Source organism: Podarcis filfolensis, assembly GCF_964270895.1.
Source record: "Podarcis filfolensis genome assembly, chromosome: 7".
NCBI classification, from domain to species: Eukaryota; Metazoa; Chordata; class Lepidosauria; order Squamata; family Lacertidae; genus Podarcis; species Podarcis filfolensis.
In genome coordinates, this window is record NC_139603.1 from 64164570 (window position 1) to 64187660 (window position 23091).

Here is a 23091-nt window from a genome sequence, read left to right on the forward strand (position 1 = left end):
GAGCGCAGCGGGAGTTGGCGCTGCACTCCCCGGGCTTCAGGCTGCAGGCTGCTATTCCCAAGCCTTCAGAGTTTTCAATTTTCAATGACTCACAGTGTCATACAGCTATCCGCAAGCCTTCGGAGCGCGCCCCCAGCCCTGCAAGCTCCAGGAGCGGCGGCAAGGCTGCGTGCATTCTTGCCGCCGCTCCCGGACCTGCTCTGGGGGCTGGGGTCGGGGAAAGCTTGGGCTTCCCCCGCCCCAGCCCCACGGCTAAAAACAAAGCCAAGACAGCGAGCAGAATCCATCCCGCTCGCTGTCTTGGCTTCTGCCGGCTGGAGAGGTTGCGCGTGGCTAAAGAGGAAGCCAAGACAACCAATGGGATGGATTCCGCTAGCTGTCTTGGCTTTTTTGCTCTTTGGGGCTGGGGGGGGGGGGAAATAATTTTTTTTCTTTATTTCCCCCCCTAAAAACTAGGTGTGCCCTATGGTGCGAAAAATATGGTATTTTTTCACCAGGACTAGAGAAGAGGGCAGCTATGGTGGCTGGGAGAACTAGTGTAGGAACCGTGCCAAACTAGTTATGAACTGAGTTTGAATGTTACTTGTAATTATACTGTATTCCAAACCCTCCAATTCTACTACTTTGCAAATCTCAGAGAGCTGCTTCTCTTGCCTTGCCTAGAATCATAGAGCTGTAGAGTTGGAAGAGACCACAAGGATCATCTATTCCAACCCCCTGCAATGCAATAATATTTTACCCAATGTGGGTCTTGAATCCACAAACCAAAGACTGAGAGTCTAATGCTCTACCAACTGAGCTGTCCTAATGCTAGCATGTCAGCCGAGAGGTGCACCTCATAGATTGCCTGCCTAACATTTGTAGAAATGAGTTTAGGAATCACAGTACAAAAGGAAGCTTTAAAAAGATTATATAACATAGGGACAAAGTTTCAACGGGGATATATAATGTATTGTATATGAGAAACAGTACGTGGTCACATAATTAAAGACAAAGTGAATATGTGAAAGAGGTTGATATTAATTGAAGTCAAGCCTGACTTTGTATGCTTAGCTGTGGACCATGTAGTATAATTTACAGGAAAAAATAACTCCTGCAGTGGAAAAATATATATTAGTACTCACAGTTACCAGAATGTCTGGTCACTTACCAGACAAAAAGAAAGCACCACATTCACTACTGGAATTACAGAAGTGAATATAGTTTTAAAGAGGTGTGGAGTACTAAATACCTTGCTGCAGCCATACTGCTTACTGCAGTCCACTCATCTGTCATGTTCAAATAATAGGGCTGGCCTACCTTACAGGGTTATGGTAAGAGTTGCTGAAGGAATGACTATAAAGCTTTTCAAACACTCAAATGAAGTTCCATGTTTAATTATTTTAAAAACAAACTAAAACACATCTACCCTCAAAGGGCTTGGAGGGAGTGGGCAATTCTGTTAGTCTAGACTGGCCACAACCTTCAGAAGCAACTCAGCTTCATTTAAATAAACATTCACATCTTTCTTGATTAAAGAACAATTAATGTGATGAAGGAATGATATAATGGATTGTATAAAATAGCAGTATATAATAAGGAGGGAACCAATCAGAAATGGAAGCTGAGGGAAGTCCAGGAGGGAGGAGGTGATGATGTGTAATATGTATGTTACTGATATGAGATGTTTGTAATGATAGAAAAGAAAATCAATTAAAAGAAGAAGAAGAAGAAGCAACTCAGCTTCCTTGTGCTATCACATTGTGAATTGTCAGCTAAACCATCATTTTGCTCCAGATACAACATTGTCACAATATTCAAGGCTCCGTCCTCATTAGCTACAGCAGAAATCCAGCCGTTATAGAGTAAGCAAAGCAAATTATAAACATGCCATAAAATATTTTATTCTGGTTCTTCTGAACAGGGACAATATATACACTCACTGTATGTAAAACATGCTAGAAGAAATCAATGAACTCAAACCACATTTTTACAATAAATACAATTTCTCCCCCCTCTCCTTTTTCCCCTTTTTAAACAGAAGTACAGTAGGATAATAGGCCATTAGGCCAAACCACCTAGAGAGTTTACAGAATACGCCTGAAGATTTTCAAAGAGGATATCCTCTTTAGGGTGGAGCAGGGACTGGATATCCCACACTGGATCTCTTCCAATTTCATGACTGTATAATAACTCTCAGCTTGCAAGGATTGGCAATTTACAGCCTGCAAGATTTCTTGTGATCAGAGGTCTGAGAAGGACACACAGAATGCAAGAGACACACATTTAGTGCACGAGAACAGATGCAAACACTGAGCACAGGCTTTTCATGGCTTTCTGTACTATCTCAGCTATTTGGATGGGAAAAGTTACTTGTCCGAAAGTCTTTTCCAAGTCAAGTGTCCTTACGTAAATTTCATTTTTCCAGCCCATTCATTTGAATGCAAAACAAACACAAGGCAAATGGGGGGAAATAATCAATTATGTATCATTTGCAAACTGAAAGCAACAGCAACAGTGAATACCAATTATATTCACTGGATTTATTTCCATTCTGGACCTTGATGAATAAGCAAAAGTTGGCAATTCCCATTTCCATTGGAATTCTCTGATATCTCTAGTATGAAGCCAGGCACTTACACAGAGGTGTGGGTTATTTTAACTAGCAAGCTACCTGCTGAGTCAAATTCAGATTAAATTTCTTCCCTAGTTAATATAAGTGACAGTTGGATGACTTTCAAAGTCCACTTACTATTCGTCAAGGAACATTTCATACAACTGAAGCCCCTTTTTAGAAGCAAACCATTCTGCTGGTAAGGGGGGGGGGATGGAAGGTTCTGGAGGAGTGCAAAATTGGTCCATCTCTGAGACAAGCATTAATTTGGGCAGTGACCTCCATTGCATAATACCATGGTGTTGAAAAGGAGAGAACCAATGCTGAAGACATTTTCAAAATGAGGTGGGCCACTGAATCTTCTCCTGTACCCTTGAGACTTTTGTCTCTCCTTTCGCACAGATATCAAAGATGCTATGGGATCGTTGTTTTAACTGAGCCAGGATTATGTGGAACTGGCAGAATAATTTACAGGTTTGCTAGGCCAGCCCACAACTTCCCACCTTCAAAAAGCTTCTATTCAGAACCTCCTTCATATACAGCAATCAACTGAGTGATGAGAACCCACCATGATATTTGCCTTTGAACACAGTAGTTACATTTAAAGGGGTATTTCAAATTGTGCAATCACTACTCATAGCAAGGAGATACATTGTGCACTATAGCACAGGCGACAAAATGTTTTTGAGAATGAAAAACTCGGTTTGAAATAGACACATGAGTTATTGGGGTTCAAATATCTAAAGGGCTGTCACATGAAAGATGGAGAAAGCTGGTTTTCTCCTACTCTGGAGGGTAGCACTCAAATCAATGGCTTCAAGTTACAATATTCCAAGCTGTTTGACTGTAAGAGTGGAACAGGCCCTCGGCAAGTTGTGGACTCACCTTCACTGGTTTTTAAGCAGAGATTGCCATGAATATTTTAGTTGAGATTCCTGCATTGCAGGACTTTGGACTAGGTGACCCTCGGAGTCCATTTCAGTTCTACAACTCTCTGATTCTACGGCTCTAAATCAAAAACTTCCTGCCAAAAACACACTCAAAAGGCTTTTGTGCACCGAGTAGGATTGTTTATTCCTTTCCTTTATACAGGAAATATAATCAGTATTTTTGAAGCTGAAAAGTGTTTCCTTAATCTACAGCTAACACAAAATATGTCTGCTGTGGTAAAAGAAAAGAGTGTTGTGCGCCTTAACAGAAACAGCTCATTCAACTTTAATTGAAAACTAAAGATATATAAACCTTACAAATTCTATTTCATTACTTCTTTCTGTTCCTGGTCCAAACCATTTGGGTTATGAACATCAGCCGAACAAAGGGGGATGGGCAGAGAAAATGTGGCAACTTCGTGGTATCAGCCTTCCTTACTAGAGTATTTGTATTTTAAAGGTGTCCAATGGGCGTTTTAAAGTCACTCATCTTATTTTCTGCACATTTAGTCCTGAGTACTCATTTCCACTCCAGCAAGATAAGTGTCCTGTATCTTATTATTATCCATCTTTTAGACTTTAAAATTTAGAGTGCTCACTACATTAAGTAGTTCTACTAGCTTCAAGTGGGATGTGTCCCAAAAACAGATAGAGACCGTTTTTCCAGACTTTGAAATGGAAAGAAGTCAAAATTCCCAGAAGCTGGTCAACTGAGGTTCTAAAAATATGACAGCTCCTTTAAAACAGGCAAGTAGCATTGGGCAGTAGTATCGCAGTAAGTAGCATTGTTGCAGGGCTGGCAGCTAAATATTGCATATTTGTCTCCTACCCCCTCAAAAAATGGAATAAGCATGTAGGGCCCCTTTAAGAGGAAGGGAAGGATATAAGAAATAAAACACAAATGTGAAATATATTCCAGCTCGGCCCACTCTTGCTGCAGGCAGCGACCTGTGCATCATTTGGGATCTGGAGTAGTCCGCCTGGAGGAAGGCCAAACCAGCTCAGCTGGGAGACAACCTGATATATTTGGAATGCTGCCATTATTGCAACATATACAGTATAAGGAAAGGTTTCTTAATATTTTGGTGGGTTTTCAAGCAAAAGTATTGAAATTATTATTAATTCCGCAATGAAAACTCAGGCACAACGCCACACAAAGCGCAAGTGTAGATTTCACGGTGAATTTTTCAGCTGCTGTGCAAGCCTGACTGCAGCTGAAAACTGAACAACAGTTCAGTCTCGCCCTCCCCCATGCTTCAGGGGAGTTGTCCATCTTTTACCCCCCAAAAATGCTCTGCAAACATTTGTGTATTTATTCACAAAGCAAAACCTACCCAAAAATGCAAAACTGCTCTGGTAATTGAGGGCAGGGATCTTGGCACCATCATGGGGGCATTCAATCAGTACCATGTGTGTTCCTAGACGTGGGAATCACCAATCCACAGTGCCTCTGTCTTCCCCAGGTTCAAGGACAGCACAAGCTTTTGTGGACTCAAGCCAGACGCAAGGATGGCAGATGCTTAAAGCAGAAACACGTGGGTGTCATTCCACATGGGAGGCTGTTTCTGTGAGATGGTCTCCAACTCATCTCACATGCAAACACAGCCCCCGTCCACACACCTTTTTTTTTTTCTGGAACATGAGAGTCTTATGCTGGTGCAGTTCATTCAGACCAAACCATTTATTTATTTGTACATTTACAGAAATTGCATCCTGACCTTGCGAGTTGCGGCAAGAGCTGTTCAACAATAAAATGGACTACAGTGGTACCTCTGGTTACATACGCTTCAGGTTACAGACTCCACTAACCCAGAAATAGTGCTTCAGGTTAAGAACTTTGCTTCAGGATGAGAACAGAAATCGGGCTCCGGCGGCGCAGCAGCAGCAGGAGGCCCCATTAGCTAAAGTGGTGCTTCAGGTTAAGAACAGTTTCAGGTTAAGTACGGACCTCCGGAACGAATTAAGTACTTAACCCGAGGTACCACTGTACCTCATAAAGTGGTGGGCTCTCCTTCATTGAAGGTTTTTAAACAGAGCTTTGGTGGCCATCTGTCAGGAATTATCTGGGATAGCTCAGTTGGTAGAGCATGAGAATCATGGGTTTGAGCTCCATGTTGGGCAAAAGATTCCTGCAATGCTGCAAGGGGTTGGACTTGATGACCCTTGTGGTCCCTTCCAACTCCATGATTCTATTAAGATTCCTACATTGCAGGGGGTTGGACTAGGTGGCCCTCATGGTCCCTTCCAACCCTACATTTTTATGATTCTAAGTATTTCTACTCCCTCAGTAACTACAGTTTGTCACATGGAATGACAAACCACTTTGTTTGCATGCTCTCCCCGCAAGTAGCTAGCCCACCACTGACATAACATACAACTCAGCCTTCATCACCCAACAATCTCTCTAGCAAAATCCCCAGTTGCTTCATAACAATAAAGTATCCAATGCACACAGAAAAGAGTGAGGACAGTCTGCCACCGGTCCAGCCTCCATTTCTACAACGCACAGAATTCTTCTCATCTTCACTTAGTGTAATTGCTAACTATGGAAACATATAAAATGATAAAACAGAACAGAACAAAACAAAAACACTGAAATTGTTCCAGGGTAATTGTAGGGCTCCAAACTGACTGGCAAGTCACTGAATGAACAAAATGTTTCCTTCTGCCTCTCCTCACGGGCAAAATAAGAAGATCCTAGGCCAAAGTGAAAAAGAAAAAAACGCAAAGCCTTCATAAATGCAAACTGATCCTGCTGGCTAGCTGTTGCGAACCCCTGGGCTCATCAGCCTAAGCTACTGATGTCACCTTACCGCTCTCCTCAGCCACTCAGTGGGAGCCTGTTGCTATATTTTTCTCCAGCGCAGCTAAATAATTCATCAGGGCACGGTGCTTTGTGAACAGGCCAGATTGCAGGCATCAGGCCAACACCAAGGTCGCCATGGAGACATGCAAGCACCAGCCTCCTCCTATCCTGCCCTGACAACGTGAGGCACGCAGACTATAATAGCACAGCCATACAGGTTACCAAGATGAATGGATCTTCTTCTTTTAATCTAAATGAGATGTGCAATATGCAACAGGGTCTCCACTGCTTCCTTTCCAAGGACTTTGCACCCAGTCCAAACAATTTGTGAAGCACTGTTTGTATCCACACTGGAACTGTTTTGTGGAAGACTTAGGCAGCCATCCTGACTTACAGTGGTACCTCGGGTTAAGAGCTTAATTTGTTACGGAGGTCTGTTCTTAACCTGAAACTGTTCTTAACCTGAAGCACCACTTTAGCTAATGGGGCCTCCCGCTGCCGCCGCACCACCGGAGCACAATTTCTGTTCTCATCCTGAAGCAAAGTTATAATAATAAAAAGAATTTATTGTTTATACCCCGCCCATCTGGCTGGGCTTCCCCAGCCACTCTGGGCGGTTTCCAAAAAAAAAAAATAATTAAAATACTGTAATACATCAAACATTAAAAGCTTCCTTAAACAGGGCTGCCTTCAGATGTCTTCTAAAAGTCTGGTAGTTGTTGTTCTCTTTGACATCTGAGGGGAGGGTGTTCCACAGGGAGGGCACCACTACCGAGAAGGCCCTCTGCCTGGTTCCCTGTAACTTGGCTTCTCGCAGTGAGGGAACCGCCAGAAGGCCCTTGGTGCTGGACCTCAGTGTCCGAGTAGAACGATGGGGGTGGAGACGCTCCTTCAGATATACTGGACCAAGGCCGTTTAGGGCTTTAAAGGTCAGCACCAACACTTTGAATTGTGCTCGGAAACGTTCTTAATCCGAGGTACTATTTCTGGGTTAGCGGAGTCTGTAACCTGAAGCGTCTGTAACCTGAAGCGTATGTAACCCGAGGTACCACTGTACTTGGGAGCAAACTTCATTGAATTCAGCAGGGCTCATTTCTGACTAGACACGTATAGGACTGTACTGTTAACGGCTCTTTGGGAAAGGCCTTTTGGCACAGGGATCTCCAGAACAAAATGGGTCAAACCATCATAAAGGACAGCAAAGCAGGGAAAGCATTTAAAATCCCTAAGCTAAATAAATATACCTAGTACTGATTAAATACTAGGCACAAGTTTCACTAATAAGAACAACAAAAGGGAAGAAAATGTTACAGGAACTTTCATATAGATTTTCAGCTTTCCTGAGGGAAATAGCTGCATGTTTTAATCACCAATTGCCTAGCCTGGTGGCTTCTTCTTTTCATTTTTTAAAAACTTGATGAGTTGGGTGCGTGCAGGGGACAGAGAAGAAAATGGGAAGTCAACTGGGCTGCAACACAACCTATGTAGCTGTAAATAAACAAAAAGCACAAAACCACTGGGGAAGATCAATGGTGGAATACATGCTTTCCATGCCGAAAGACCTCAGATTCAATTCCTAACAAGGCTCAGAAAGATTCTTGCTTGAAATCCTGGACAGCCACTACCAATATTGAGCTAGATGGACCAATAGACGGACTCAGTATAAGGCAGCTTCCTGTAAGGTTACTAAAAGAAACGCCATGGTGCGTTTGTAGCAGCACAACTGGACACTTTCATCTGCCCCAGCTACAACAAAACATGTCACTCTCGTATTGGTCTCTACAGCCACAGCAGATGCTGCAACTTCCAACAATTTGACTTCACTCCCAAAAGTGCACTCCTCCATTGTCTCCCTAGACAGACGGATGCCAACGACAACTGTTTTCAGTATTCCAGGTGAATGTCACCTACATGCATTACAATGAAGCTGGATATGTTACCAAACTCAATGAAGAATCCTGATTAAACCCAAGACTGAAAAGTGGCTGCATTACTCTACAACCTAATTCCTGCTTTAGTATTAATTATAATCTGGGTCATAAGAGATAAATTTACACACTGTTAACAGGCCAGTGGATTACCTTACAACCAAGCATATATATAACAGGATTGCAGCCTATGTATACTACATTTTGTATTTATTTCTATCTTGCCTTTTCTCCTTACTGGGACTCTGGGAAGCTTATAAGATTGCACCTCACTGGACACAGCAGACTTGCATCCCAGTAAATACAGTACACTGAGCATTGAGCTGCACATGAATTTTTGGTTTCATGCAAGCAAGTAATCATGGATAAACTTCTCTCCATCAGATCTTCAATACTATACATCCAAGTGACTTTAATAAGACTAATATTATTGCAGGTATTTAAAACTTGGGCTTTACTTTCCAGGAGGAGAAATTATTTACACCACTGAAAATGGAAATTGCACCAGCAAATCTTCTGATTTGTACATTCGCCCTTCACTTTATTCCCCCAGAGGTTAAGAATGGATAGCATATAGAAGAATGGGTTCCCCTCCCCTTCATATCTTTTTAAGCACTGCTATAAATGCCTCTTCTGAAGTAGTCATGGTTGATTAAACTACAACTTAACTTTTTACCCTACAGTCTTTCTTCCCCTCAAGCGAGATATCATTTTCTTTACATGAAATTGCTTTCCAGGCATCTCTTGACAACCTCTACCGCCCTTATAAAGAAAAACTCAAGTACATAGGCAGCGGCTGTCTTTAAGAAATTAAGCCAATATTTCTGTACTTTTTTTCGAGATGCTAATAAGCAGTTTCAATCACACTACCCTATAGCACTAGTAAGCAGATGACAGAAGCTGGGACCTTTGGTACAAATGCACTGACCGCTGCACAGAGATGGGATCTCCCTGCAGCCTTATTATTAAGCACAAGTTCTTAATTATTTTCAGTCACTGAAAATTAGAATTGGCTCTCTGCACTCTACTATTACATTTTACCTACTGTATCTATGGTACATACATAATGACATCTGATGCCAACAGTTAATGCTGGCCAGTGGCATTGACAAAACCCTTCTAGCTTTGCATGATACGCAAACTTCTCCTTTAGCCATGGTATAAGAAAGGGTCCATCCGTCCCCAGATTTGGACTCCTGGGCTGGAAAGCTCTTTTGTCTAAGATCGTCCATTTGTCCTTATCCCATTGCCGCTTCTAATAAATCAATTGCTGGCATTCCCAAAAAAGGCTTTAGGTAAGGCATCAGCCTCACATCCCTCCCCATGATCAATAATAGAGATAATACACTGAATTACCTCATGGTAAGATTTACAGCGCTTTACAAAACACTGTGAAAATAAACAAATCAGCAAGTTCTCTATAAATGCTACGTGTTGTCATAATCATCACTGTAAAGCCTTCTAATCAGAAGCTTTCTCCAAATTCCTAAGCTCTTCAAAATTACCAAAGTTTAAAATAAATTTTGAAAAATTCAGTGTAAAAAAACCAGCAGTATTAATATTTACGTCTGGTTGGCTTGTCTAACCGTGAGAGTTTTTAGCAGGTGTTAAAAAGGGTATATGCAATGGGGAACCCTCAATGTCCGTGGCAAAACATATATGTGTGTTTGATAATAAGAGCCTACAGGATCAGAGTCACACAACTCCTATGAGAAAGGTATTCTCACATATAATATTTACTCTTGGGAAGCAGCGCTCAGGAGAATCTTGAAACAGGGCAGCCAACTGAAGTTTTTCTCTTTATTGTTTTAGTCTCATTGACACAGAATGTTATACCTCCAGCACTAAAATTTGCCAAAACAAATGGAAGCATCAACAAACTCAATTGATACAAAATCTGTCTTAAAAAATTCCTCCAAAGCTGCTGTTTGCAGCTTTGGAGGGTAGATTTGAAAAAGTTAAGTAGCTGGAGTAAGGGAGTAAGGCTGCTGTGCTATATGAACTTACCTAGGAGTAAGCAGCAATAAATGCAGTGGGTAGATATGCATAGAGTTGCACTGGGTAGATATGCATAAGGTTGTGCAGAAAATGATCATTCCCCCAGCACAAAGATCCTGATCTCATCTTGGGGAGGGGTGGAATAGATTATTAACTCTTTTTTAAAAAGCCCACTATGATAGTGCTCACTGATCTCCAGCATCACTTCAAGCTTGGCCCTCAATGGAGGATGTTCCAATGGCCCTATTAAGACTTTCAGTCTGAAAGCAAGATAGAAATGTAAGTAAACATAAATAAAATATAAGGCACTACACGGTTATTACTGGCAGAAGATGGTTCTGTTCAAACCATTTTTCTCTCAAGCAAAATCATGTCAGACCCTTATTTCTCGAAATGGGGAAAGACAACCTCACTTAAAACACCATTATTTCAGCAGCATGAGTTTTCATTAAACCATCCTCGCGAGTTGTAGTCAATGATAGTGCAGGAACAAAGAGAACTACCTGGTCACCTGTAGGCCAAACCTAGACTCCGAAGGGGCATTACTGACCCCTTAAGTCTGCATACTCAAAATTCTCCCTCTACTTTTCCTTTCCAGGAGCAAACATTTGGGGCAGTTGGAACAGGGCCAAGAAAGCAAAGGTTAAATAGAAAACCACTATAGTATCAGCAAAAGGGAACCAGGACATTGCCTCTTTGAGTGGGCAGAAGTCTGAGCATTGGGATAGGAGAGGAATTTTATTCAGTTTGGATGTCAAGATGAACCAACCTAATTGTCACTTTCCAAAACAATGCAAGAACTGAAACACAGCCATCCTTAGAAATTCACATTTCTCCAAATTTTGCAATGCAGTTTTCCAGCCAGATACTATTACATATACTGGAGTAAAGGGTTCATAAACATGCTATAACAACATTTAAAAGTTGCATTATTTTGAGAAGAAACTGTTTTGCAAAAATGTACACAAATATGTCTATTAGGAGAAATCTGGATCAAAATGCAGATGAATTTTCATGGTAAATTGGTGTGGAAATGAGGAGAACTGAACTTAAGAATGATAGACTGAGGAACCGAAACAGAGAGATATGCTTATACCCAGCTGTGTATGCCTTGAAAATTCAGACAAGAGTTTTTATTTGCTGGTTATTAGCACTGACACATTACACATATCTGTCAGGATTTTTAATAATGCAGTAGGAAAATAAGGATGTATAGTGAAGCATTAGCAATAAAAAGGCAATGAATGTAATTACAAATGGGAACAAAGGATGGTGCATAAAATTTTAGCCCCAACCCTTCTGTCCTCAGTATAACAAAAGAAAATCAGAAACACTTTTAAATGCCCTTGATTGCAAAGCACTTATCAAGTGCAGAAAAGACCAAGCAAGTTCATGAAGAGATTCAGACTTCAGAGGCATATTTACATTTCTTGCACATTACTGATCTAATGAACAAGAAAGAAACTGAACATTCATCTCAATTTCAAAAAGACCGTTGAATATTTTTCCACACAACGTATTCCCCTTTACAAGGTCAGACAGGATGTGTGATACTGACAAAAATTGTTCACACAAGGCTAGAATGAAGTTTACAGGAGGAAAAGGGTTGACCAAAACAGAAAAACAGTCCTGCAAGGATAGAATAAGGCATTAATAAATGCCAAGCGACAGGCCTGACTGGGTTTTATTTCTGGGCTATTTTATTGCACCTCCCAGTTCCTGCTGGGGGTGGAAATAAACCACAATCTCTGCCTTAGTATTATGCCCAAACCAGAGGTCATGATTTATTTTGCTCCAATCAAGCAAGATCAGTAAGCCAAGAACAAACTGTGACTACAGATCATAGCTATTCAGGAGTAAAACAAGCCATGATCCTGGTTCAGAGGTAATGTTAATCCAGGGATCAGAGTTTGTTTTCCACAAGCATGAGCTGGGAAGAGTGGAATAGAGCAAAACAGGAGTAATTCAATCACGTGTGGTAAGCCATAGGTTATGACATGCAAAGGAAGTCAGCCAGAGCTCAGCTGCAATCGTTGCTACCCATAAGGATCATGTGGCAATTCCCCACACTGAGATGTTAAGGGCTGAATATGCCCCAGGCACCTAGATTTTGGATGACCTAAATTATGGGCAAATATATAGAAATCAAAGGAGTTGTTGGCGTGCTCAATGAGAGAATAAAGCACATCATCTCTGCAGCATACACCTATTCTTGTTCCTACTGGCTGTTGAAAAGAGTGCTCTTCAGACTCAAACCTCTACTCCTCACATGGTGGTGTCAAATACTAGCATGCACCACAGGATGGTAAGCTTTGAGTTTGTTGATGCTTAGCTTTTGAATTTCCCCCCACCCCCAGAAGTCTTGCAAATTATACCATTGTAGTCTTTAAAAGTCAGCCCTCTGAAAAACAGCATGCAACAGCACTCAAAGGAAGCCCTTTGGCCTTTCAAAGCAGCAACTTTTAATAGCAGCAGGAATAATGCACAAGGAGAACAAAGCAAAATATTTTGATGCAGACAACAGACTGGAGCAGAGATGAGGCTGTCATTGAGTGGCCAGGAATTAATAACTGTGCCTAAAAGAATCCCTTCATTTAAGTATTTATATTAGCTTTAGTAAAGAACCTTTTTGAATGTTTTAATGTTAACCATGGCTTATTGCCTCTACCCTGGTTAAGATCCCAAATGTACCTCCAAATCAGGGTTTAGTGTGTTATGCTAAGTATATCAAGTACACCGCTTCTGTAGACACACCAGTGAAATGTGCTTGTCACTTTGCAATCAGAGAGCTGGAAAAACTGCCATACAGTGCAACCCTCAGCATGTTTCCTCAGAAATAAGTCCTTCTGCCTTCAGTGGGACATAATTCCAGATAACTGTGATGACTATCACTCAACATCCAAAACACCAAAGTGCTGCACCAACAAGTACAAAATGACCCCTCTGCAGCACCACAAATCCAACTCAATGGTGTATCGTTGGAAAATGTCGATCACTTCTCCTACCTAGGCAGTTATCTTTCTACAAGGGCCAACATTGATGCCAAAATCCAGCATTGCCTGAGAGCCAGTATGGTGTAGTGGTTAAGAGCGGTAGACTTGTAATCTGGGGAACCGGGTTCGCATCTCCGCTCCTCCACTTGCAGCTGCTGGGTGACCTTGGGCTAGTCATACTTCTTTGAAGTCTCTTAACCCCACTCAGCTCACAGAGTGTTTGTTGTGGGGGAGGAAGGGAAAGGAGAATGTTAGCCGCTCTGAGACTCCTTCGGGTAGTGATAAAGCAGAATATCAAATCCAAACTCTTCTTCTTCTTTTTCTCTGCGAGTGCAGCTTTCTCCCAACTGAAGTGCAGAGTGTTTGAGGACTGGGACATTTGCAGGGAAACCAAAATGCTTGTTTACAAAGCTATTGTACTACCAACCTTACTATATGCTTGTGAAACATGGACCACTTATAAACGCCATCTCCAGCTCCTCAAAAGATTCCATCAACGGTGCCTCCAAAAAAATTTACACATCACTTGGGAAGACAGGTGAACTAATATCAGAGCACTGGAAAAAGCAAAGATCACCAGTGTTGAAGCAATGATTCTTCAACATCAACTTTGTTGGACTGGTCATGTTGTGCGGATGCCTGATGATTGTCTTCCAAAGCAACTACTCTATTCCAAAATTAAAAATGGAAAACATGCTGCTGGTGGTCAAAAAAAGAGGTTTAAAGACTCTCTCAAGGCAAATCTTAAAAAAAATGTAGTATAAACACCGACAACTGGGAAACACTGGCCTGCAAGCGCTCCAGTTGGAGAACAGCCTTTACCAAAGGTGTCATGGACTTTGAAGACACTTGAATTCAGGATGCAAGGGAGAAACGTGCTAGGAGGAAAGCACACTTGGCAAATCCACACCGTGATCAACTCTCACCCAGAAACCCATGTCCCCACTGTGGAAGGACGTGTGGGTGCAGAATTGGCTTCCACAGTCACTAATGGACTTATTGTTAAAACAGTGTTTCTGGAAGACAATCTTACTTGGCTACGAGTGATTGCCAAAGAAGAATTCCAGATAACTGTGATGAGTATTGCAGAGAGAATCAGCATTTGTTTTTCAGGCTAATAACAAAAATTACATGCTGCTGCCTCAACCAGAGTTGTTCTTCACAATCAGGGTTCTAATACCCTGGGATTCATTCCATGGTTTGTTAGCAGCTTGAATGGCTTTAAGTACATAGGGCATCTTGTTTCAGTTGAAAGAAAAAAATAAAAATAATGACTGAGCCCTTACACCCTTTGGAGTGCTATTAGTCGTCCCCTGCATTACAGATGCACAACGCACCTCAATTAGAAGCTGGGCCTTTGATGTTCTTGGTCAGTGGAAGTTGGTCCAACAGGGCAAATGGGGAACTGCCCACCAACTTCAGTCTGACCTCAGCCAGTTCCCATCTGCCTACCTTCTTACTTACATCCAGTCCAGGGAGTGGCCCTGGCTGCCAGCTTCCTCCTCCTTAGTCTCAGTTTTGCCCTTGTAGAACTCAGCAGGGAGGAGGATGGGGGCAGAAGTGGAATGTGATGACTCCATCTGTCTTTGTCTCTGGCTCCATCTGCGTTGGGTTCCATGCCTTTTGCCCCACCAGTCCCAATGGACACCAGCCATCACTGTCACCAGTCTATACCATGGAATACTCTTCTAGCAGAGATTTGACAGGCATCCTCATTACTAACTTTCAGATTTGTCTTGAGGACCTTTCCATGCCAACAGGCCTAATTTCCCGAAGATTAGCCTGACATTTTTACAATTATTTTGTATTGATGTTATGGTATTTTATGTTCAGTTATATCTGCGTTCATTGCCGTACATCACCGTGATATTTTACGAGTGGGCAGTTTAGAAATATTTTAATAAAAGAAATAGATAAAATAAATGGGCCTCCTTCTTGACACTGATCCTAAATAATCCTGGCAAATATGCTGACAATTTATTAGAAACCAAACACTCACATGGGATACCAAACTATTCCTGATATATAGCAGAAATCCAGCTCACCAAACATAACCACACTTGGGGAAAACAATAGTTGTATAAATGTGTAACTGGATGCAGCATTGCAACCACAGTTTTTAAGCAAAAAAAAAACATTAGCTGCTTTGGATACAGGTAGCTAATATTAGAAATGAAGCAAATGCATGAAGTCTCTGTCTTCCATGCCATCTCTCCCTCTCCCACCAAAATAAAAGTTGGGAATACATTATAAAGGTCAACTGGAGATTGGACGCCTGAGGGAAACGGTAGGGCCTGAAGAATGGAACAGAATATGAATGAGGGGAGGAAATTCAGTTTCTGCTTGCCACAGTCCACATCCTATTCCTGAAACAGCCTAAACAAGGGGAGTAACTCATTGAAGAATTGAGAAACCTGATGATCATCAGCTATAGTCCCAATTACCACAATCCATGTTGAGATACACCAAGGAATGGCTGTGTTCTAATGAGATGGTCAGAAAGAATCTCATGCTAAATGGGAGCCTTCAGTTCTATGTTTAAAGGTCAGTGGTGCAATCCAGTGAGAAATTCTCCTGCACAACCTCCGCTGACATGAATGGCCTTTTATTCCATGAAGGTTTGTGCCGGATGACCTCTCTGTGAATAGCCTCTCAGCTAATGACCTGTGAGGACAAGAAGAATTTCCCCCAGTTAGATCAGCTTTTCGACGATGCCTTCCCCATCTTTCAGCATTTCCTGCACTGCTTCTAGAACACATTCCTTATTACAGTGATGCCTATGACCTGCTACTTCGTGTTTTCAGGGACTGAAAAATCTGGATATGAGAGACAGGAATCTACTAAACTGAATCTTTATGTATTAAAGTATAATAGACCTCGGATGCTCTGTCAGTTCCTCTGCTCTTCTAAAAAGAGTCTCAAATAGTCCCCAAGCTAAAAAGTTATTAGTTCTTATTACAACTGAAAAGTTTATTAATTAGTCAGTAGAGAAACATTTGTCAAAATATTCAGAAAACAGATCTACTTGGTTTTATTGTGGGTGCTGCTACTTTGCTAATGAAGCTCAAAACAATTAAGACCTTACAATTGTCCCCCTGAAAAGCTTCATCGTAATAGCCCAAATCTCCAGCAAGTACCTTCCTTGTACTGATGGAGGACTCAAAGGAAGATCAAAGGAAATATAGAAAGTGCTTTCTGCTGCTGAATCCCCCCTCCCCTTTACCAAAAATTATTAGAAGTTGCTTCTGCATGAAGGGAGAAGACTGGTATAAAAATACTGAAGACTTAATCCAAAGAAGCTGGATTTCCCTGGAATTCATCTAGAATCAGTGGTTTAGCATCCTTCAAAATGGAATAGAAAGAAGATGGGAAAGAGTCAAAGAATGAGTCAGAAACATGCAGAACAAAAGTCCCATCTTCAAGAACTCAGAGTTAGGCTCTGCTGAGACGGCACAAAAATACCGTGCCCGCCAAATTCAGGATAGATCTATGGATTTGGTTTTACTCAGGACTGACCTGACCAACCCATCATCTGATGCACCACTCAACTATTCCACAATCCTTTTGATATGCAGTAAGGCTGCAACTTACGTGAGGGTTATGTTCCAGGAATAGCACCTAAGGCAAGAGTTACCTATAGTCAAAACACATTGGCTGCAATAGTATGCTGGCTGTTGGCCGTATTAATAATAAACAAACAAAACAAACATTGGGTGCAATGGTGGGTGGGATGGTGACAGTCTTTTTTTTCTGCGACACCTCCTCCCTTTCCATCCCCTTTTTTATTTTTCACTTTTTTCCTTGCCAAGTGTGTAAAACCCAATGTGTGCAAGTTAAAATGTGCACAAGTTGTGGACTTACTGTATTCTCCAACCTTCTCAGCTGCTCTTTTCAGAGCCTAGTAACCAATGAGGGGTTCTCAACTATGAAGAACACCAAACAGTATTTCATTTTGTACCTAAAAATTAGATCTGACAAAAACTGTACAATTGAAAAGATCTTGCTCAAACAACTGAAGCGGCAATCCTATGCAGACTTTCCTGGAAGTAAGAGCTACTGAGCACTTCTCAGTAAATATTCATAGCATTGTGTTGTGAGCTAGGGATGGATGAGAAAGTCACTTCAGTTTTCAAGGCAAACATTCTAATCTAAAGCAATGCACAAACCCAAACACAGCCATCTTTTGGAATTCACTTTTCTCTGAATATTGCAATACTGTTCTCCTACTAAGTAATGTGTACAAAATGCATATACCAGGGCAAAGTGTATAATATTATAGATAATTGCTTTGCAAAAATACAGACATTGGGCAAAACTGCATACAAAATGTGTATATTAGGACAAATTCACACAAAAATGCTGATGAATTGTCATGATGACTTTTTAAAAAAGCAAATCCAGAAATGTGAACTGAAGGAAAATGAGAAACCAAAATTGACAGATTTTCTATTCCTACTGAGAACCTTCCCATTTGATGTAGCATGAAATGGGTGCACTGTAGATATGAATAATTACAGAAGGGCTTTGGTTTTTGCTGTGTGTGAAACAGCAGTGAACTAAGTTTCCTATTTGCTTTTTTACCTTTATTTCCTTTCAAGACCAATATCAGAACTGCAGGCGCTTCATGAATGCCCCCTTTCCTCCTCCTCCTACATGGCTTCAGACCAGAAACCAAAAGCAACCTACCCATACCGGTCTAAATCAGGACAGATATATATACAGATAGATATATTAAATCCATGCTAGAAAACAGCTCACAAGCAAGTCCTTTAGAAAAACCAGCATTGCCTTTTCCCCTGAGCAGGAGCACAATGGTTCAGACTTCTCTTGGGAATCAAATGGTAACATGTGGTTTAGCGACACAACTACTGTAGCAGTTAAAAAGAAAGAAACAATTTTGTACTTTAACAGTAATTCTCGTGTCAAAATCAGTTCCAAACTCCTCTCACTTGCAGTAGCAGCAAGCAGATTTTGCCAAGTGCCTCTTCTGCACTGAAACCCTCAGAAACCTTGAGAATGAAAAAAAGATTTCAAATCTTTGAAGGGCCCATCTGTTTTTGGATTGCATAGGAAGCTCTCTTATGCTGTGTCAGACTGTTGGGGATCAATCTAGGTCAGCACTGTCTATACTGACAGGTAGTGACCCTTCACAAATGGTGTTTTTCGTTTTTGTTTTTTGCCAATCCCAGCCCTACATAGAGTTGCTAGGGATTTAACTTGGGACTTTCTGTACATAAAGACTGAGCTCCAACTCTGAGCCAAAGCTCTTCCCCAATGCTTGGAGGAATACTTGACTATATGGATGAAGAAATTAAGTCTTAAGGTATACATACACCTGTCATATTATCCATCACTAAAACTCAGCCAAGGTCTAGAAACAAACAAAGAAATGATTTAGCATAAACACAGAAATCATTACTACATAATTAGTGAAGTAGCAGTTCTAAATGTTACTACTAGCATTAATGCTAAATGTGAATTCTTTGAAGATGGGAATCCTTAAATACCATCACCAGTATGTTAAAATATGCTTACAACGAATGACAATAAGCAGCAGTGTGGTGTGAATGGTTGCCAAGCAACCAAAGAAGTGAAATAAACACCATCAAAATAGCATACAACCTCCATTCAAAAGATAAAGCTCTTGGCACAATTATTTCTTATGAGCCACCCAGTGAACATATGTTATTGGGGGTGGGGGCTGTACAGTATTTTTTAATGTAAATTTTCCTAAAGTAATGTTGTCTGGAGATGTTATCAAAGGTCTACATTTTTGCAAAAAGATAGTTGCAGACCCACGTGCTGTGAGCCCCCAACCCCAGACCATGCATGTATCTGAATAGCCTCTCGTGACAATGATCTTTGTTTCAAATTAGGCCACAACTGTACTGATTACAGATGGCTTAGACTTAGGCACTGGGCGTAACCTGGTCAGGGCTGTCTTACCCATAGGCACTAGAGGTGCAGGGCACCCGGGTGCCGGGCTCTCAGGGGCGCCAGGCCGAGAGTCCAGAGCCCAAGAGTTGAGTCTAGAGAAGAGGCCGCCCATCGGTTGGAGTGTCACAGTGGGCTCTTCTGCTGCGGGTGGCTCTGCACCACGAGTTCAGGGGCAACTGAGCCAGCGAGACGCTGAGGCAGCCGGCCAGCTCTGCCCTCCTGCGTACCTGGGACTGGGCAACCGGGAGGGGGGATGCCGGGCAGATCTTTGCATCCCGGCGCCGCATATGCTTGAGACAGCCCTGAACCTGGTTCATCCAGCCTGCCTGCTGGAAGATTTCCATGAGGATTTCCATGAGGAAGTCTGCCTGCTGGAAGATTTCCATGAGTCTGAGTCAATGGCAAGGAAGTACTATGACATACATCAAATTGGTAAGACACCCCAAACTTGCCTTTGGAGGAGTGCTATGGCCCTAGCCCCAACTGGGCATCCAGATAGGAGTGTCCCCTCCAGGATCCCTTTAATGGGATACCCCATTCTCTTCAAGGGGCAGCCAGAGGCCTACAACCTCCCCTCCAACTGTGACTTATTTGGCCTTATATGCCAAAGTTGTTATGAGGAAGGCCAAACCCCCAGGACAGCCAACAGACCTGAAGAACAGCTTACCTCCTGGCCCCAAATATGATGACGATCACAGGGTCCAGGTCGGTTCCTTCATCTCACTCAGCAGTGTCAACAAGTATATAGATAAGGTTGATCCAGTTGACATCATATACTTAGGCTTTCAAAACACTTTTGACAAGATACCTATTAGGGTTCTTTAAGGGTGTCAACAAGCATATCAACATAAGTGATTCGGTTGACATAGCATACTTGGAATTTCAAAAAGCTTTCAACAAATTATCTCACCAAAGTCTGAGTAGTCTGAGCAGTCATGGAATAAGAGACATTGCAAAAGGAAACACAGAGTAGGAATAGGTGAACAGTTCTCCAAATGGAGAGCTGTGAGGAAGGGGAGTTCCCCAATGATCTGTATAGGGACCTATACTTTTTAACTTGTTCCTAAGTCCCTTAGGAGAAAAGTTTGGGGCTTTTTACTTTAGAGAAAAGCAAATAAGAGGAGACACGATAGAAGACACATAAAATTTTGTATGGTGTGGGAAAGTGGTCAGAGAAAAGCTCCTTCCTTCTTTTATACCAGTACAATTCATGGACAGCCAACAAAGAAAGCTAAATGTTGGACAGTTCAGGACAGAGAAAAGAAAGTACTTCTTTACACTGTGCAACTACGCTGTGCAAACTTGACTAGATCATGGATAGCGAGAGTTGAGCCCCTGGTCAAGAAGAACAATGTTGCAGGACCAGAATCAAGAAACCATTTCCAATCATTTTGGAAACCAGCTTCAACTTCACAATTTGAGAATAGGTCCAATAATGAGCACAGTTCCTTCTAACAGGCATTACTACCATCTCAGGGTGGAATGCATGAAGAAGAGCAACATGAAGACAGTTAATATGCTCCAAAATTCATAAGAAACAGGATATTCTTCACTTCTTCTTTTGAGTTTCCTGGGATGGTTTTTAATAAGCTCTCATTAGAATACTTCAGCACCCCAACGTCCTAATAATAACACACCAAAAAGTGAAGAGGGGTGTTGCTAACCCAATTTCTCCATACTTATTCCTAACAGAAATAGTGGCTCAAAAGCGCACACATAGCTTTCAGACTTTTACTTGGAATTAAGTCCCTTTTAGTTCAGTGAGACTTACTTCCAGCTAAATGTGCTTTAACATACTTTACTTGGAAAAAACTTCAATTTTAAAATTGACACAGATAATTTATTGGTAAATATGCATAGGGATCAGGGTGTTAGATAAATGCAGAAACCTAGAAAGGTCATGTGTAGCAATTCAGTAACAGCAGACCATTAATTGTGAAGTCTGTTAGCAGTGAAAAACAAGGAAGTTTGCAGCCACTGTTTGCCACGGGGAAGAAAATTCTACATTTTTGACAGCATTTCTCAGAGGTTTTGATTCCACTGTGTTATGTTCCATAATAAGCAATTAAACTGCCACGATTATTAAAAGGGGAAGTTTAAAGTCACTTAAGGAACTGCTTGTAGAAAAGCAAGGCTTGCTTTGAAAATCTCACTGGATTGCTCCTAAGTATTTACCAATGATGTATATGCAAGGCGGAACAACAGAAATAACATTGTGGTGGGAAATGGAAGCAAAGCTCTCAATCCTAACCATGTTTAATTAAAAGTAGGTGTCACTGCATACACAGAAAGTTAAGGATGTGACCTCTCAGCAACTACCGGATTTTCAGTTAATATTGACTCCTATAGGGGTTGACACCAGCACATCTAATTATAATGATATAGATTTATGAGGATTCTATGGAATTTTGACTTTCATGCAACTGTGATAAACCGGGGAGCAAACACTGGGCTAGAAAATAGCAACACATCTGATCAACTCTGATAAGAATTACCTCCAGACAACTAGGCTTTGAAATTTTATGAAATTTGGGGGACGGGGGCTATTTCTTAATTTCAAAAATGAATGATAAGTCAAGGTGACAGATGGGCTAATAACTTTTGTAGATTTGCAAGGCTCTGGAATTAAACTTCCCATCATCTATTTTTAACTTGATAAATGTGTAATCCAAGCCTCACCAAGAAGTTGGCTGAGAGTTTATGTGCTGCTCTGCTGGCAGAGAAGGCAGGATGATGGTGGAATGACACTTATATCACTGCAAGCCCACATGTCAGTAAAAAAAACTCCACCAGCACAGATGTTCCTCTGGATGAGTAGCAGGATAATAAGATATGGAAGGGGAATAGGAGAGGTGGGTGTTGACACATTACACCCAAAGTCCTTTCACTTCCTTGGCATTCCCACAAAAATGGCACGCCTCTCACTGTAGCCAACAGGTTGTAAGAAAAGCAAAATGGCAGTAACTTGACATGGCAGTTTCTCTGCCAGTAGTTCTCTTCTCCCACTGCTGGAAATGTGCAATAGCCAAACCCTGCCCATGCTCCTAAAGTCTCTTATTTATTATTAGGGATTACAAGCAAGTTCAGGTTGCCAAATCTACAGAAGAACATGAAATACTGATCTATGGACACTGCAGTCCAAGTCATTGCCTGCCCCCATGTTTCACGGCACTGCAATTTGTTGTTGCACCATATATCATGCATGTTAACAGCAGCATCCGCATTTTCTAATGGACCCACAACTCCTTTCTGTAGCAAAAAAAGAGCAAACATGATTTTGCCACACAACCCACCAGCCTCAGAGCACACAGGGGAACCATGCTGGGAGAACCATGACTAGGCTTCTTCTTCTTCCTCTTTTGTCCTTACATTATCTCCTATTCTAAAAATGTGTAACAAGTGCCATCTTCAAGAGGTTTTTATTTTATTTTATGCAAACCAGTTCAAGGTTTCCATCAAGGAAGAGATATATTAAATAAATAACTAGGTATCATCAAATAAGTAGAATAATGTGGTATTTCCACCCTCACTAAAGCTGGTTAGAAGAACACGAGAGTCTTCTCATTTAATAATCTCCCTTCCTCAACCTGGCTATTATGCCACTGTTAGAGAGTGGTCTGCCTCCCAATGCTCTGGCTGGCATCAGTCAGGTAGTTGACTTTGACCTATATCCTCCCTGTTCACTACATCCTTCTGATGAGGCAAGTTCTTCCTTGCAGCAGTCAGTGGAGTGGGGTTGCTTATCTGGCTTCCCAACATGGAAGTTGCTGCCCGTAACTAAGCAGGAGAGGGGTGAGGCAGCAGGGAGGTTGGCATAGCACAGGCTCAGCAGCAGAGCCAATCCAATGCTACTGTGCCATGCCAACTTTCCCCTCTCAGTCTACTGGCAGCAACCTCAGCACTGGGA

At 41.7% G+C, this 23091-nt stretch overlaps 1 protein-coding gene and 1 long non-coding RNA gene across 3 annotated transcripts in view; one reads left to right on the plus strand and one right to left on the minus strand.

The window, feature by feature from the left end:
- Nucleotides 1–23091, minus strand: part of MMP16 (matrix metallopeptidase 16) — a 180010-nt gene that overhangs the window by 150992 nt on the left and 5927 nt on the right. The window lies entirely within an intron of this gene.
- LOC310766865 lies at nucleotides 1712–8415 on the plus strand. The gene is made up of 3 exons (XR_014550477.1): nucleotides 1712–1844; nucleotides 3983–4067; nucleotides 8120–8415. It is a non-coding gene; the product is annotated as an uncharacterized lncRNA (long non-coding RNA).